Source organism: Stegodyphus dumicola, chromosome X1, assembly GCF_044657685.1.
Source record: "Stegodyphus dumicola isolate Sdum_Otavi_A_Nest chromosome X1, ASM4465768v1".
Taxonomy (NCBI): domain Eukaryota; kingdom Metazoa; phylum Arthropoda; class Arachnida; order Araneae; family Eresidae; genus Stegodyphus; species Stegodyphus dumicola.
Window position 1 is genome coordinate 243434456 of NC_140780.1, and position 16158 is coordinate 243450613.

Sequence of the window (16158 nt, forward strand, 5' to 3'; positions counted from 1 at the left end):
TTTCCCGGCAAGTGAGTGAGCGGTTTCCAGCCCCTTCAAAAGGATGCATGCAGTCCGGTGAATAAAATGCCTTGATTCCGGTTTGCGAGATGATGGTTCTAGAATAAAGTTCTTCGGTTCCAGAGGCTATCCTGTGAGTGACTGCTGTGGGCGGCATCCATGTTTCTTCAATGAAGGCGGAATTAAAAATACGTGAACGGCGACGACTCCTTGTGCAAACGGAGTTAGGCCGGTTTTAAGTGTTTTCACATTTAAATTTTCAGGTGTTTTTCTTGACCATTGATTATGGACGTATTTAATGGGTAGCCAGCTTTATTTTTAGTCCGCATAGTCACTGTTTAGGACATTTTTTGTTTGTATAGAATGCCAGTGTTTTGAAGTACAGGTAAAAATATTTGATGAATGATGATTATATTATATTTTTCCTAATACTCTAATATTGTTGACATTTATTTCTTGTGTTTTTATTCTTTATTATATTGTTAATAAATTGGTTAAGTTCAAAATCTTTTATTGTCTTCAATGTCTGCACAACATATCTCAGGGAGCTTTCATTGCTACTACTGCTAAATGTTTAATTTCTTTAAACTTTAAACTTTGCTTTGGCATCATTTTTATTATGGGCCACCAGCTCCTGATTTATTTTAGTGCAGACTTTTGAAGTTTAAAGTTAATTAAGGACTTAAGAGATTGGGGGGGCGATTTTTGTTAAAATTCAAATATGGCTACTGTTAGTGTCATACACAATATTGCTAAACTTGATGCATGTAATTATTTTACATGGTCTAAAGTTATGAAGTTTGTCTTGAATGAAAAAAATGCATGGCTTTTGGTCAAGGGTATTGAAAAATGTCCTGATTTGGATGATGTTAAGGGTATTGCAAAAGAAATTATTGCCGACTATCAAAATAGAAGTCGATTGGCATTATCGTTAATTTATATGAATGTAAGCCCTGAATATAGAAATTTGATATGTCAAACTGATGACCCGGTAGTGGCATGGAATACGCTTGCCAAATATTTCCAGCCAGATTATCGGTCAAGACATATGTCCCTGTTTTCAGAGTTCTTAAATTGCAAAATTAAGCCAAATGAAAGTATTAGTTTCTTTTCTTCTAGATTAAAACGCATAACTGAACAGTTAGCTGATATTAATCAGGCTGTAAGAGACGTATATATATGTTTCCAGTTTCTTAAGTTCCTTCCAGATAAATTTGATCAAGTAGTTCAGAATATTTTGAGGTGGCCAGATGAAAAGTTCATTTTTAAAAATGTTGAACTTGAAATTCTAGCAGAGGAAACGCGTCTTAATTTAAGAGAGATAGATAGGGAAAACTCTAAGACTATAGAAGTTCAAAGTACTCACTGTGAACCCAAATTTAAGCAGATTAAAGGGCTTAAGTGTTATAAATGTGGCCGTCCAGGTCATATTCAAAAATACTGTAGAATAAAAGGTATTTTTTCCAGATCACCGTCACCTGCTTCTTCTGTTTCCTCAGCCATATCTAGTAGTAATAAAACATCTTCTAAGTGTAAGAATAAACCCAAGTTGAGTAAGAGTAAAAATAATTCCCATGCACAGTCCCATTTTATAGCTCAAGCCAATGTTAACAATTTGGAAGAAAATGATGATAGTTGGATTTTTGATATGGCGGCATCTCATCATTTTTGTAAAAATCGTGAATTGTTTGATACTTTTTCTCCTGTGAAAAATGAGAATATGCTAGTAGCTATTGATGGGGTAACTTTTCCAATTCATGGGAAGGGTACTGTTAAAATGAAATTTGGGGATATGGTTATTTTGCTTAAAGATGTGTTATATTCACCTGAACTGAGACGAAATTTAATATCTGGACCTAGGGTGGATATCAATGGAGCAAGATTTTATGGTAAAAATGGGCAAATTAAAGTTACTGACGATGAGAATTCAACTTTACACAAGGCTAAGTTGATAGGAAGTAACTATCATGTGTTCCCGAAAATAATCAAAAAGGGGGGCAAATCTGTAAAATTTGAGGCTTCCACAGTTCAACATAATAATAGTGAATTATGGCATGGTCGGTTTGGTCATATAAATTATGATACTATTGTCAGGACTAGTAAGAGACATTCAGTTCGAGGTCTTCCTGTGTTAAAGCACTCACCTAATTTGTTTTGTGAACATTGCCAAATCAATAAGCAAAGACGAATCTCCTATAGACCCTTAGAAGGTATTCAAGTAAAGAGACCGCTTGAAAGGGTTTTCTCTGATGTATGGGGACCTATTAACATTCCAGGTAGGAATGGTGAACGTTATTTCGTTTCCTTTATTGACGAATATTCTCGTTATGTGGTAGTATACCCCATTGTGGAGAAAAGTCAGGTGTTTGAAGTATTTGACAGGCATATAGCACATGCGGAAAGATCTTTGAACCTTAGATTGAAGTACTTTAGGACTGACAATGGACGAGAATATGATAATGATCAATTCAGGTCATATTTTAATAAAAATGGTGTAAAGCACGAATTTACAGATGTCTACACTCCAGAACAGAATGGAGTTTGTGAGAGATTTAATCAGACAGCTCTAAATAATGTACGTGCAATCTTACACGATAGTGGAATGAGTTCCGAATTTTGGTCAGATGCAGTAATGTATTTTGCATATTCATTTAATAGAATTTGTCATAAGGGCCAAGATAGAACCCCATTTAAATTATACACTAAGCAGAAACCATCAGTACGTAATCTTAAGGCATTTGGAACGATTGCCTATGTGGGAATTCCAAAGGCTAAAAGAAATTCTAAACTTGATCCAAAGGCAACAAAGGGCCGATTGATTGGGTACAGCGTACGAACAAAAGGGTACAAGATTTGGTTGGAAAATGAGCAAAAGGTAGTAGACACCCTAAATGCTACTTTTAAAGAGTCAATTGGAATGCAGAAAAGTGGCAGTGGAGCTACACTGGGCACCCTTCCTGATTTGGAATCTGAAGAAAAGGTAGAGTTCCAATCTACTGACACTCCAGTTGGCTATTTTCCTGAAATAAAGGAAAGAACCGATACCAATGTACCTTCTTCTACAATTGGCACTGACACTCAATCCACATTGAGACAAGTAACTTGGCTTCGTAAACCTGTTCCAAGGCCAGACGGCACTCGTACAGATGTGTATTATTTTGAGAGGGGGTCTAATCAAAGACTACGATCACCAAACGATGTAGAAAGGTATTGCACTGAACATAATATTCAGTATGATCCTACCTTGTTTGATTTCAAGGGAAGCAATACTTATAGTGGTGAAATCGACCCAACTGGTACTCCTTCAACGTCGTATACCCGAGATAGCTGACTAGATGTTTCAATTCCAAAAACTTATAACCAGGCAATGAAATCTGCAGAAAATCTTAAATGGATAGAGGCAATGGAAAAGGAAATGGCCAACATGCGAAAGCATAAGGTATGGCATCTTGTTCCACTTCCTAAAGACAAGACTCCACTAGGTTGCAGGTGGATTTTCAACATTAAACGTGACGAATTTGGAAACATTATTCGTTTTAAAGCTCATTTAGTGGCTCAGGGTTATCGGCAAATTAAATACGATACCTATGATGAAACCTACTCTCCTGTAGTCAACTTTTCAGTAATAAGGCTCTTTTTCTCCCTTTTAGTTGCACACCTTGGATGGGCAAATATACAATGCGACGTGAAAAGTGCCTATCTCTACGCTCCTTTATCAGAGGAAATTTACATGTCCCAACCTCAGGGTTTTGTGGAGCAAGATAAAGAAACTTTTGTGTGTCGCTTAGATAGAGCCTTGTATGGTTTGCATCAGAGTGGCCGATTATGGTACTACGAGTTGGATAGAACACTATGTAACCTAGGGTTCATCAAGTTTGAGTGGTGTAATTGTGTCTATCGTTTTAAAGATTTTGTCATTCTGTTGGTTTATGTTGATGATATAGTTGTGTTTGGGAAAAGTGAAGTTCAGGCCAAAAGGATATTAAAAGTCCTGAGTTCACATTTTGATTTGAAAATTTTAGGTAAAACAAGAAAGCTTCTGGGTGTGGAGTTTGAATATGAGAAAAATAGTGTTTTAATTCATCAGCAATTATATATAGAAGACATAGTAGATCGATTTAAGTCTTTTAAAATACAAATTACTTCCCTTCCAATAGTTAAAGGTGTAAAATATTCAAAGTCTCAAAGTCCCAGTACACAGGAAGAAACGACTGAAATGATGAATTATCCTTATAGAAATGTTTTGGGATGTCTCTCGGTTCTTTGCAATCGTACTCGTCCGGATATAGCTTATGCTGTTAATATATTTTCTCAGTTCCAAAGCAATCCTGGTAAGTTTTACTGGGAAGGATTACTTAAACTGTTAGGGTACGTTTCCAATACCAGACAGCACAAACTCAAACTGGTATGCAAGGAACTGAAGCTCAATATATATTCAGATTCGGATTTTGCTTCAAGCAGGGACGATATGGTGTCTATTGGTGGACAAATAGCTTTGTTGGGAGAATCACCTGTATCTTGGCATACATTTAAAGAAAGGGGAGTGAGTTTATCTACTATGGAGGCTGAATTTATCTCCATGACTGAATCAGCAAAAGAATTAGTTTGGTTTAAAAACATTTTGAATGAATGCATTCAGTTTAAGATTGCAAGTAACTATGTTTCGAGGACAATATTGTTTGCTGATAATATGGCTGCTATATGTTTTACAAAATGACCCATTGAAAACTCTAGGACAAAACATATAGATGTGAAACTATTTTTCATTCGTGATCTATTGAACAGGGAAATTTTTGATTTAAAATATGTCCCAAGTAAAGATAATCTGGCTGATCCCATGACAAAACCGCTGACTAAGCATAACCTGGTAAGATTTTGTGGAACAATTTTCTTATGAAATTTGTTTTTGTGTGTATTTAAATTAAGAGTTTTGTTAATTTGAAAATATGTTATAAGTCATATATGATGGATATTAGGTAAATGTAAAATTGTATAGTGTAAAATGTTGTATGAGTGACCAGGGCCCTGGGTAAAAGTATTGAGCGTGTGATCATATATGTCTTTGTATTGTTCTGTAACATGTTGGACTTTCTTGCTACGGTAAAATTTTTGAATAATGGGATAAGATTTTCCCAAAGAAAAATTTTCTTAAAAATTTCTGAATGAAATTGTGATATTTATTTATTCTTGTTTTGAATTTTGTAAAGATACTGGCATTCGGTTTTTATTTCAGGTCGGAGATGATGATGTGGGGGGCATTTGTTGGAAAATATAGCTTATTTTTAAACCTTTTACTGCATCATCTCTCCTCCTTGAAATGTTTATTTAGTTTAGTCCTTATTTTAATGTAATACAGTAGTTACTTCTACTTCTTTTCTTGCTGCCACTATTTGCATTGAGAACGGACTGTTTCAACCTAATTGAGATGCAAAAACGAAACATGATGTTACGTCATCTGAAAAGCCGATTCATGCCGATAGCTGATTGGTTGCCGTGAGATGACGTCATTCCTACTTCTGCTATAAGTATCTCGCATCTCTCTGGCTCAACTCTTTTAGTTCCTGGTTTCCCGGCAAGTGAGTGAGCGGTTTCCAGCCCCTTCAAAAGGATGCATGCAGTCCGGTGAATAAAATGCCTTGATTCCGGTTTGCGAGATGATGGTTCCAGAATAAAGTTCTTCGGTTCCAGATGCTATCCTGCGAGTGACTGCTGTGGGCGGCATCCATGTTTCTTCAATGAAGGCGGAATTAAAAATACGTGAACGGCGACGACTCCTTGTGCAAACGGAGTTAGGCCGGTTTTAAGTGTTTTCACATTTAAATTTTCAGGTATTTTTCTTGACCATTGATTATGGACGTATTTAATGGGTAGCCAGCTTTATTTTTAGGCCGCATAGTCACTGTTTAGGACATTTTTTGTTTGTATAGAATGCCAGTGTTTTGGAGTACAGGTAAAAATATTTGATGAATGATGATTATATTATATTTTTCCTAATACTCTAATATTGTTGACATTTATTTTTTGTGTTTTTATTCTTTATTATATTGTTAATAAATTGGTTAAGTTCAAAATCTTTTATTGTCTTCAATGTCTGCACAACATATCTCAGGGAGCTTTCATTGCTACTACTGCTAAATGTTTAATTTCTTTAAACTTTAAACTTTGCTTTGGCATCACTTTACGACTTGCATATGCGTCTGCGCAAGCGTAGAATACGTTTTCGCGTGCGCGTTTAATAACGGACGGTATAAGCTAAAATTATCTAATTATCTATTACAGTTAATGTTGATGATTGCGTTGTTCCTTAATCTTCGAATTGGATCCGGCTTATATTTTTTTGCAGATTGCAAGAGCAATTTTATAAAAGTAAGCTTGAACTTTCGATTATGTCAAATAGAATTTCCGATGCTGGAGCTTCCAAAGTATCTACAAAACGAAAGTATGTTTCGATGTCCATCAAACAAAAAGTGGAATTGCTACAAAAAATGGATAAAGGCATATCCTTTGTTTATCTAACCGTTCCGAAATCTGTTTATCAATTTCACGCTGCTCTGCGTGGGGGGGGGGACGTCGCGGCGAGCGATGAACTGGAAGTTGATCTGTCAGCACTATCGTTATCTTCAGGGCAGATGTTTTTATTTTAGTCGGCTTATAATTCCTTACTAAATGTTGAATTTCATCTCGATCTACTCGGTCTTTGATATGATTTAAATCAAATTCCTCCTCATTATAAATATCACGAATACAAATCAAATAGTTTTCTGGTTGCAATTTTCTAATTTCAACTATGCCTAATGTATGCTTTACGCATGCGCGCGTTGAAAGAAATGTTTAATAAAGTAAACAAATAAATATTAAGCTTCTTTTTTTGTAAATTTTGATACCCTTTAGATCATAATTGCTCATTATTTTATAAATTACGGTTTCATATTTTTAATTTTATGATTTCTGCATGCGATCTTACCAGATTTAAACTGATGATCTATAATGCGGAAAAATCGATAATCCCGAATCGCCAAAGTCCCGACGAGTCCGGATTAAAGACTTTTGACTGTACTGCTAATTTCTAAATCCGAAATCCAATAGTCAACTGGCAGTCTATTCACCCAGTAGTAAGAAATTAATAAAATTTCACCCATACTCAAATGACTTTCAGCAAACCACGTACCCTTCCTTACACTCCGTTTCACAAAATGTCCATTTTCACCAGATTTCTTGCACCGCCATTCAAACTTATCTGTAATATCCTTCCTTTCACACACACTCATTTCATTCCCACATGTTGAACATTCATACTTATCCGCAATTAATCCTACACTCATACACCATTCAAGCAATTCTTTTGGATTATCAGATAATTAAGCAACACTATTTCACACATCACACAATGAAGCTATATACAAAATGCTATAAAGAACTGCAGATATTTTTCCAAATTTCCCTTTTCCGATTAAAGAACTGAAATTCGTCCGTGAATGTCACATGACATATCTCATGATTTCTCATTTCTCTCACACAAAATAATGCGTAATTGGAACTGGGTACTTCTCACATTATTGCCAAAGTCCTAGGTAGTAACCTTTATCGCCTACCAAAATGTCACCAAACTGCCCATTACCATATTCCAAAGATTAGCCTTGTTTTCTTAAAGAAGAATTGTAATTTCACTCATAATAATTATCATGTAAGCTGATTTTGCTAATAAAATTTAAAACATGCTATATATACATAACCAATGTGCATATACTATTTCAAAAATTTCCAGGCTGAGAATTATGTAGCTATTAGAATTGTTTACATTTTTCTTTTCTTTTAGAACACTTTTTAAGATGGTAATTAACATTTTTATCTCCATCGCGGGAGACTATATATCGGATATTCTTACAATAAGCTCATTTTAAAATTATTTTGTGATATTACTATTGAAATGAATTTTACGGTTTAACTGCAAAGAACATAATATTTAATAAATAAAGGTACCATACAAAATGTTAAAAAACACCCCTTTGGATGGTGTGTAAAATCCGAAAGCTTTTAGATTTTTATGTTTTTCTTTCTTTTTTTTTTTTTTTTTAAGTCCAAAGAAGCAATTTACCCAGAAGAACTATTAACTTTGTTTTGGCCTTTTGCATTGATTCACTACAAGGATTGTTTCACTTTCCAAATTGTGGCCACAAAATACTATTGCTCTGTATTATATTTAAAGAAATTAAATAATGAAGAATCTGGATAAATGTACGTATGTATGTTTTTCGCACTGTGATAAAACAACAGTACCTAGAGCCATCCAATTTTGAATAACATAATCCTCCTGTGAATATAAGCACCTGGGAGCCAAAATTTGAGATTTGGAATTTATTATCAATTTATAAAACTTTAACGAATTTTTTATTAACAAATTCAAGGATTTCAAAGCGAGCAATGGCAGTGTTATACAGAAAAAGCATTTTTATCTCCAGCGCACAACACTGTGTATCGGAAATTCTAAAGATATACTCATTTTAAAATTCTTTTGCAATGCTGCTCTTGAACTGAATTTTATGGTTTAAGTGCGAAGAACACAATATTTAATAAATAAAAGTAACCCACAAAATGTTAAAAAAATGCTCCTTTGGACATAATTTAAAATCTGAAACCTTTTTCCCCCTTTCTAATTTTGATTCCTTTAAGGTCATAAATTCTTCATTATTTGTTATATTTAATTTGTTCATTATCTTTCTAGATTTTAACTAATGCTCTAACATCTGAAAAAATTCAAAAACAGAAATTGCCAAAGTTTCAATCTCAGATTTTGCCCTGTAATAGTTATTTATGAGCAGAAAAATATACTGCATACACACACACATAAAAAAGGGACAGTTCTATATCTCCCATTCTACTTGGCCGATTGACCAAATTCAACTTGCATTTTTCAGGTCTCGAAAACATGACTTATGTATTAGATTTATAGGTACTATTCGGTTTCGAGTGCCGTAAATAATCGGCAAACTATTGCCAATGCTGCCAAAAATAATTGCGGCAAGAAAGGAAGTATAATAGTAAATAACTATCTAAGATTGATGTTTTAATTTAGATGAAAGGTTAATTTCATAAAATACATTTTATTATTATAATTTATATGAAAAAGGCTAAGCATGACTGAATGGTGTGTGTATTTAATTATGGCAAAGCACGCTAGGGCTATCTGCCTAAGGGGAGGGATGCCTTTGTAGAGGACTTTCTAAGGGAAACTGACTCGTATACACGTTACACATGGGGAAAACCACGAAAACACCCATGCAGCCAGCCCGTTCGCGGGATTCGAACCTCGGATCAAACTACCAGTGTTCAGCGACTTTACCGCTCGGCCGCTGGTGGGCCGCATGACTGAATGGAAGCGTAAGAATAAGTAACTATTTCAGATCATTATTATAATTTATATAAAAATTGCTAAACATAAGTGAATGGATGCCCGCATCGCTATTTCGCTACCGACTTATCTCTAAAGCATAATTTCATCTCGTTGGTTGTTCAAACGTAATTTTCTATAATGAATGATGCCTTTTCTTTGAAAATATTCTTGGTAAAGTGCAGAATCGCTCACTTATTTGTTTGCCGCTTTTTACAAATGTAAAAAGAATTGGAATTTTGTGAATTTTCTTTTACTTTTTTAGTAAAAATAAGTCGATGTGTACATAAAGTCATGGGTGTGCGCAGTGCCATTTTTGTGCAATTCTAGGATTTTTTTTAAGTGAAAATAGGTCGATGTGCACATGGATACCGAGTATGCGCAATTCTTAAAAACGCATCAAGCAGTGGGTGATTCTGCACTTTACCCAAAATTCTATTGCCGACTTTTCGTCATGGGCAATTCCCAAATTGTTAAATCCATAGAATATCAAAAAAGGATTTAAAAATGAAACTAGTATGTCAATGGCATCTTAAGAAATATAGAACTATATAAACTTACGCAATCTGAAATCAGCGCGTATGCTAGATTTGGCGCACTGTTAAATGGGTGCATTTGCTAGATTTGGCGCTTTTGCGCATACATTTTCGCTGCAATTTTTTTTACGGCCCTCGAAACCGAATAGTACCGCTTTATATATAGCACTGTTCTAATTTAGGTATTTTGACACAAAATCAGACTTCTTCTGAAATGACATGCCAAATTTTTCCATATTTCGATTCTACAACTCAAATTATGCTAAACTGCCAAGTTTTATAAAAATCACAGGAGTAGTTTTTAAGAAATTACCACTCAAAATTTTAGCTCCTCTTATATATGTATGATTATTGTATACTTACTGCTGTAATAGTTTGTTCTTGCGAAAGGAGTAAATTTATTTATTTTTTATTTTTGACAAAATAAGAAAGTGAATTTCTTATAACTAAAAAATAATCTCTTTTTTTTTTCCTCCCTTCATTCAAACACTATAAAATTTTCAGCTCATCTTTCCCCCCCCCTTCTCTGGAACTTTTTCTATTGGTGGTCGTATTTTGTGCTGTAACCAGTAACAGTAAAAGTATTAGTTTTCTTTATCCATTATAAAATTCTAATTCCTGCTCACATGCCCAAATACTTTCTCCAGTCGGTTTCCATATCCTTGCTCAGCAATTTCTGGAAATATTGGTTTGGAGTTTTTATTATATGCTCCCAAATAATTCTAGTCTCAATTTTGTAAATCGAAGACATGAACTTTCTTTCGTCTACCTTTATTCATTATCTGTTAAGTTTCCACAGATTTTTCGATCATTATCGGCTAACTGAAATATTTGGAATTCAATACGGTTTAAAAAACCTTCTTATCCTAAATTTTCAGATGAAAACATCTAACAAGAAAAATTTTAAAGCCTTAGGATTTCCTCCAATGGTACTGTTGGATACTGCAATAGACAGCACAGTAGTGTTACAATCTGAAAGTCCAAAATTCGAATCCGAGCAATAATGTGACTTAGTTTTGTACCATGCATTGTAGAACTATATCTAGTGCTTAAATCAAATGCAGTCAATGATTATTTGTCCACATACTGAATCAAATGAGAGTCGTACAGCTTCCGCATCAGTAGTCTTTGGGTAGGCGAAGTGAAAGAAGTTATTTCTCCAGTGTGCTATTGCAGTGTAATAGTTGGCACAGCGACCTGATAGCTTATCGATATATAAGCTTAACACCTACCTGCGAATTAAACTAATTTTAACTAACTCTAGTAGAATTAACCTGGGCGTTACTTAAAGTTCTTGAAATTACAGCATAAAGTTACCAGTGGCATGAACCTGTCTGTGAACGCAAAGTTTGCATTTAAACCTCTTGCAAGTACAAAATCTGACTAACTTCTAATACAGACTACAACTTCCAACAGCTACTCAAAATTTGAACTCACCAGTCATGTCTACCTTGAGATTTTACTCTTACGCGAGGTAGTGGCTCTTCACCAAGCTGCACGGCAGGCAGTCGGCATTAATCTAAAAACTCTTACATACAGTTACGAGCTATTTCTCTAACCTTAGATTAAGCTGCGTGCCGCTCAGATCTGCTTAAATTCAGAATGAGCGAGCTCGAGACGAAATTAAGTAATAAGAAAGATGTAAACTAAAAATAACAGTGGTTAGTGTAATGCCACAAAGTAATAAATATTTTTATTTAGGTAGTAATATCTGGGACCAGATTTAAGAAAAAAAAAACCTTACAGTGACTACTGTTCTTACAGATTAGTAAATCTTCCAGATTTTAGAAAATTTTACAGACGAATTCAATGTAATTCAGTCAATAGACTCAAATCTTTCCTTATTTAACAACTACTAGTTCCTATTTACAGTCACTAGTTGAACAAAACATTCTCAGAAATATGTGTGAATTAAAATCACTGTGGTGTTTTGCTCACAACAGCCATAATTTCATATATATATGCTTGTTTAATCGATTTCATGTCTATATCGGGAAAACATCACTCATTTTTATTAGGAACTGAAATTTTTAGGAATTGCCAAGCAATTAGATAACGATAAATATTTTCTGATTACCGTACTACTTCGAATTAAAGCTTCACCTTTTATTCAGTTTTTTCAGACGTAAAATTAGAATGCGACTTAAATTCAAAGCAAAAATTTTTAAATCTTATTTCCATCGATCTCCCACTCTCCAACGTATCTTAAATAATTAAGATTTTGAAAATCAAAGTGTTTTTACAGCAGACATTTTTCAGTACTTGTTATAAAATTATTTTTATTTTTTATTATTTTTCCAATTTTAAAATCCTCCTGAGATTAAATCCAAGGGTGGCTATTTTTTATTATTTTTTCCAATTTTATAATTTTATTAGTCTTAAATTTGAGTGTGATTAATTTTAAGTTTTCCCCCCTTGCCTTCCAACTATAAAATTCTACTATGGCTTAAATTCAGAGTAATAATGTATTATTGCTACTAAAGTAAATTAAACAAGCTCAAAGCTTTAAATTTTATTTACAATAATCTGAAGTATTGGCACATGGAGGAATTTGAAAAAAAAAAAAGTGATATATAATTATTTTTATCATTATTGGAACAGATTACTGATTCAATTATTGGAAGAGAATTCTGAATCTTACATAAGTTTTCTTTGGGTATTTTTATTTGAATTTTGTATGTGCAAAACCTTTAACTTTCTTTGCTCAGACATTATTTATTTACGTTATTTAAATTTAAACAGCCTCTGACCATGGCAATCGGGTTTTTTCTACTTTTCTTTCACTTGCAGTAGAAGAATGATGAGTTTAGAAATGAAGCGGAACTTAATTTTCATACTCAACTGGAAGTATTAAGCAGATCCAATCAGCCAGAGAAAATATTATTGAGGGATAAGAAACATAAAACTGAAAATCTATTGTTAACAGATTTCAAGAGTAAGCCTATCGCTTACTGAAAGTTACAGAGAGTTTTTCCCAACCTAATTTTAATACCGTCATATGCCATAATCGATGCCCTAGGACATGTAGGGCTTTACGACACAATAAAATATTTACAATTTCTCTTGTTTATGAATATCCTTATTTCATACAGTATATGCTAAAATATCAAATGTTTCTAAGCAAATTTCTGTTTTACCAAAATTTTCTTGTTGTTGGGGCTTCTCTCAATTGTCTGACAGTAATATCAGAACAAGCCCGCGAAATTCAACGTGGTAAGGAGTGCAAGAGCCTTGAACATCATACAGGCGACAGTATGAATTTTCTTGATTGCACCCCCAATTTAGATGGAGAGCAACCCACGGAGATTTACAAATTTTGAAGACGAATAATTCAAATGACGATAATAATACATATTTCAACTTACTAACCTTAGATAAACAAACCCACTTGTCCATTCGACACTAGATTTACTGGCCCATTCTCAAATTTTGCTTACATATGCTGCACCAGAAGAAAAGAAAGAAAATTCAAGATAAATTATATTTAAAGTTTAAGCACTGCATTGCAGAAAGATGACTATAAATATATTTCTGCAGTTTAACATATAAAAAAATCAATTGAAATTTTTTAGATATAAATCTTAAACGTGATTGTAGGTAAAAATGCCTGTCCCTTTCAAGTTTTATGTTATTCCACCTCTTTGTCGTATAACCTAATTTATTTTTTTAAATAAAGTTTAATTATTTTAAATATGAACTATTAGTGTGTTATATTCATGATATAAATTTATTACAGAATTTTTTCTTTAGGAAATCAATAGAAAAAATAATTTGTCTTCTACTTCATGTCAAATCCGTTACCTTGAGATTATTTTATCCACAATTATTTTATAAATCACTAAAAGGGGCAGTACATATTCAGTGACATAGATAAACTAGCCGAGCTAAGTTTGACTACTTTGAATATGTACTGCCAACTTTAAGTAGATTTATAAACTAATAGAAGATAAAATAATCTCAAGGTAACAGATTTGATATAAAGTGGAAGAAAAATTATTTTTGTTGATTTACTAAGTTTATACTTAAATTTTCAATTGATTTTTTTATATTTCAAATTTTAGAAATATATTTATAGTCATCTTTATAGAATGCATTGCTCAAATTAACTTTAAATATGAATTTATCTTGAATTTTCTTTCTGTTCTTTTTGGACAGCATATGTAAGCAAAATTTGAAAATGGGCCTACTATGTTTAATATTAGATTCAGAATGTAGAAAAGAGTATTAAGTAGAATTAAAATTTTTTTTAACTATCAAAATATCACAAATTCTTTTTGTGATATTTTGTTGATTTATGAAATATAAAGAAAATTTCTTACGGATGGTCATTTCGCATCCTTTCATAAAACTATAGCTAAATTCATAATCGGCACAGCACTTCAGAAATGTAAGATTGTAAAAAAATCGAATTTTTCAGTTTTAAATGCAGTAATTCAAATGACCGACGTCGATGTATGCAAAAAAAAATAAAATAAAAAGCATCTTACGCTAACCTGGTTTGTAGTAATCCTTTCTACAATATTAACATTCAAATACACACAGATATATATATATATCTTATTCTAACTTGGTTATATTTATGCCACCAATCATGGATATGTTTCTAGCACTAATGTAGTAATCCTTTCTTTCATATTAACATTCAAATACACACAGAAATATATATATAAACTTAAGTCGACGGCATAAACAGCCCTTAGACAGCTATGGCCGGCAGTACTTTGATATCTGCTTTCTAGACCGTTGGCTCCGGGGTGCGTGTGCATCTTAGCCTGGACAAGTGGTCAGCTTGTCATATATATATTTCAATAACAAATAAAAAAAATTCAGTCTTAGCAGCAACTCTAAAACATTTCAAAAGTTATATGCTGTGCCTATGTTTCACAAAATTCCTATTAAATTCAGGTTTATTGCCAATGGTACAAACAACAATAAAAAAAGGCCATCATTTTTGCCCAATTTTGAAAAGGGTTTGCCAAATCATTTTACTAACAAAAATTTAATGATTATTTGATTGTAAATAACAATGAAAACATTATTAGAAACCATTAAAAGAAACTTACAAATGTTAATTGTTATTATTTTTTAAAATCTTTCTACAACACTACCTCTTGATGAAATATTCAACATTAATTCAGTAAGGAACACGTAGCGATTTTCTTCTTCTTCTTCTTCTTGAAGCTTGGGCTTGGCTTCCCTTTGGCGCCTTATGCTCCAACTCAAAATAGCATTATTTACAAGTTATACCACTAGGACGCATTCCCTCCAATTCAGGAGGGAACGTCAGTCCGAAAATCAAACTCGTACACTAAAAGTGCTTAAGAATTCTTTAAGATGTATTTACAAATTTGCCTAAAAAATAATACCTCCAAGATTTCTTATTACAATGATTTAAAAGATCAGCTAAGAGGTCAATATTGCTGATTTTCATTTTCTTGAACATAATGTTTCTGGCGCTATCGTACTTTGTGCAGTGAATAATTGCATGTTCAGTACTGTCAATCGTATAACATGAGTCACAAAATGGCGAATTCGCTCTACGATACCTGTGCAACAGTTGAGTCGTGTCCAACATTTGCAATCTTGTTTTACTGATTGCAACTTCCATTTTCCTGTCGATGTTTAAACCCTTCCTCCACTCACAGTGAACATTACAGTAGCTGAATCTGCGGCCGGTGTAAGAAGACCGCCAGCTGTCAACTTGCTCTTTCTTAATAGTATTCTCGATGAACCTACACGCATCCTCTGCTGAAATATCCCCCAAGTTATTCATATTTCTTCTTTTCGCAACTTTATCCGCTCTTTCATTGAACCCTATGCCCTTATGGCCAGGAACCCAGATGACTGTGAGGTAATGAAAAGACTTAATCCGCTCGAAGAGCTTAAGAATGAGAGAGTTGGATCTCCTATGAACACAGCTCAACGCGCTGACGACAGAATTGCTATCTGTAAGGATAGCGATCTTATCTCGAGGATTCAGTATCTCAAGAAGCTTACAAATGGCCCAAGCCTCAGCTGAAAAGATGGTGTTACGAAGAACACAGAAAATATATAAATCAAATATATTTAATGCAGTTCGTTCAGTTGCGGGCCTGCCTCTACCCGAGGCTGGGTGCATTATGAATAAAGACAAAAAAATTCTTAATAAATCATTCTTTATTTCCATCAAAACAGTATCACTCTTCCGAGCTCAGCTTTCGTTCGTCTCCACGCAAAACCATTCGAAAAACACTC

At 33.6% G+C, this 16158-nt stretch overlaps 1 protein-coding gene across 1 annotated transcript in view; it reads right to left on the reverse strand.

Moving 5' to 3' along the window:
- LOC118200499 (uncharacterized) overlaps positions 1 to 14435 on the reverse strand; it is a 151387-nt gene extending 136952 nt beyond the window's left edge. Inside the window, exon 1 of the mRNA XM_085807325.1 lies at positions 14418 to 14435. The gene's annotated coding sequence lies outside the window, so the exon portion shown is untranslated. The remainder of the gene's footprint in view (positions 1 to 14417) is intronic.
- Between the last annotated feature and the right edge of the window lie 1723 nt (positions 14436 to 16158).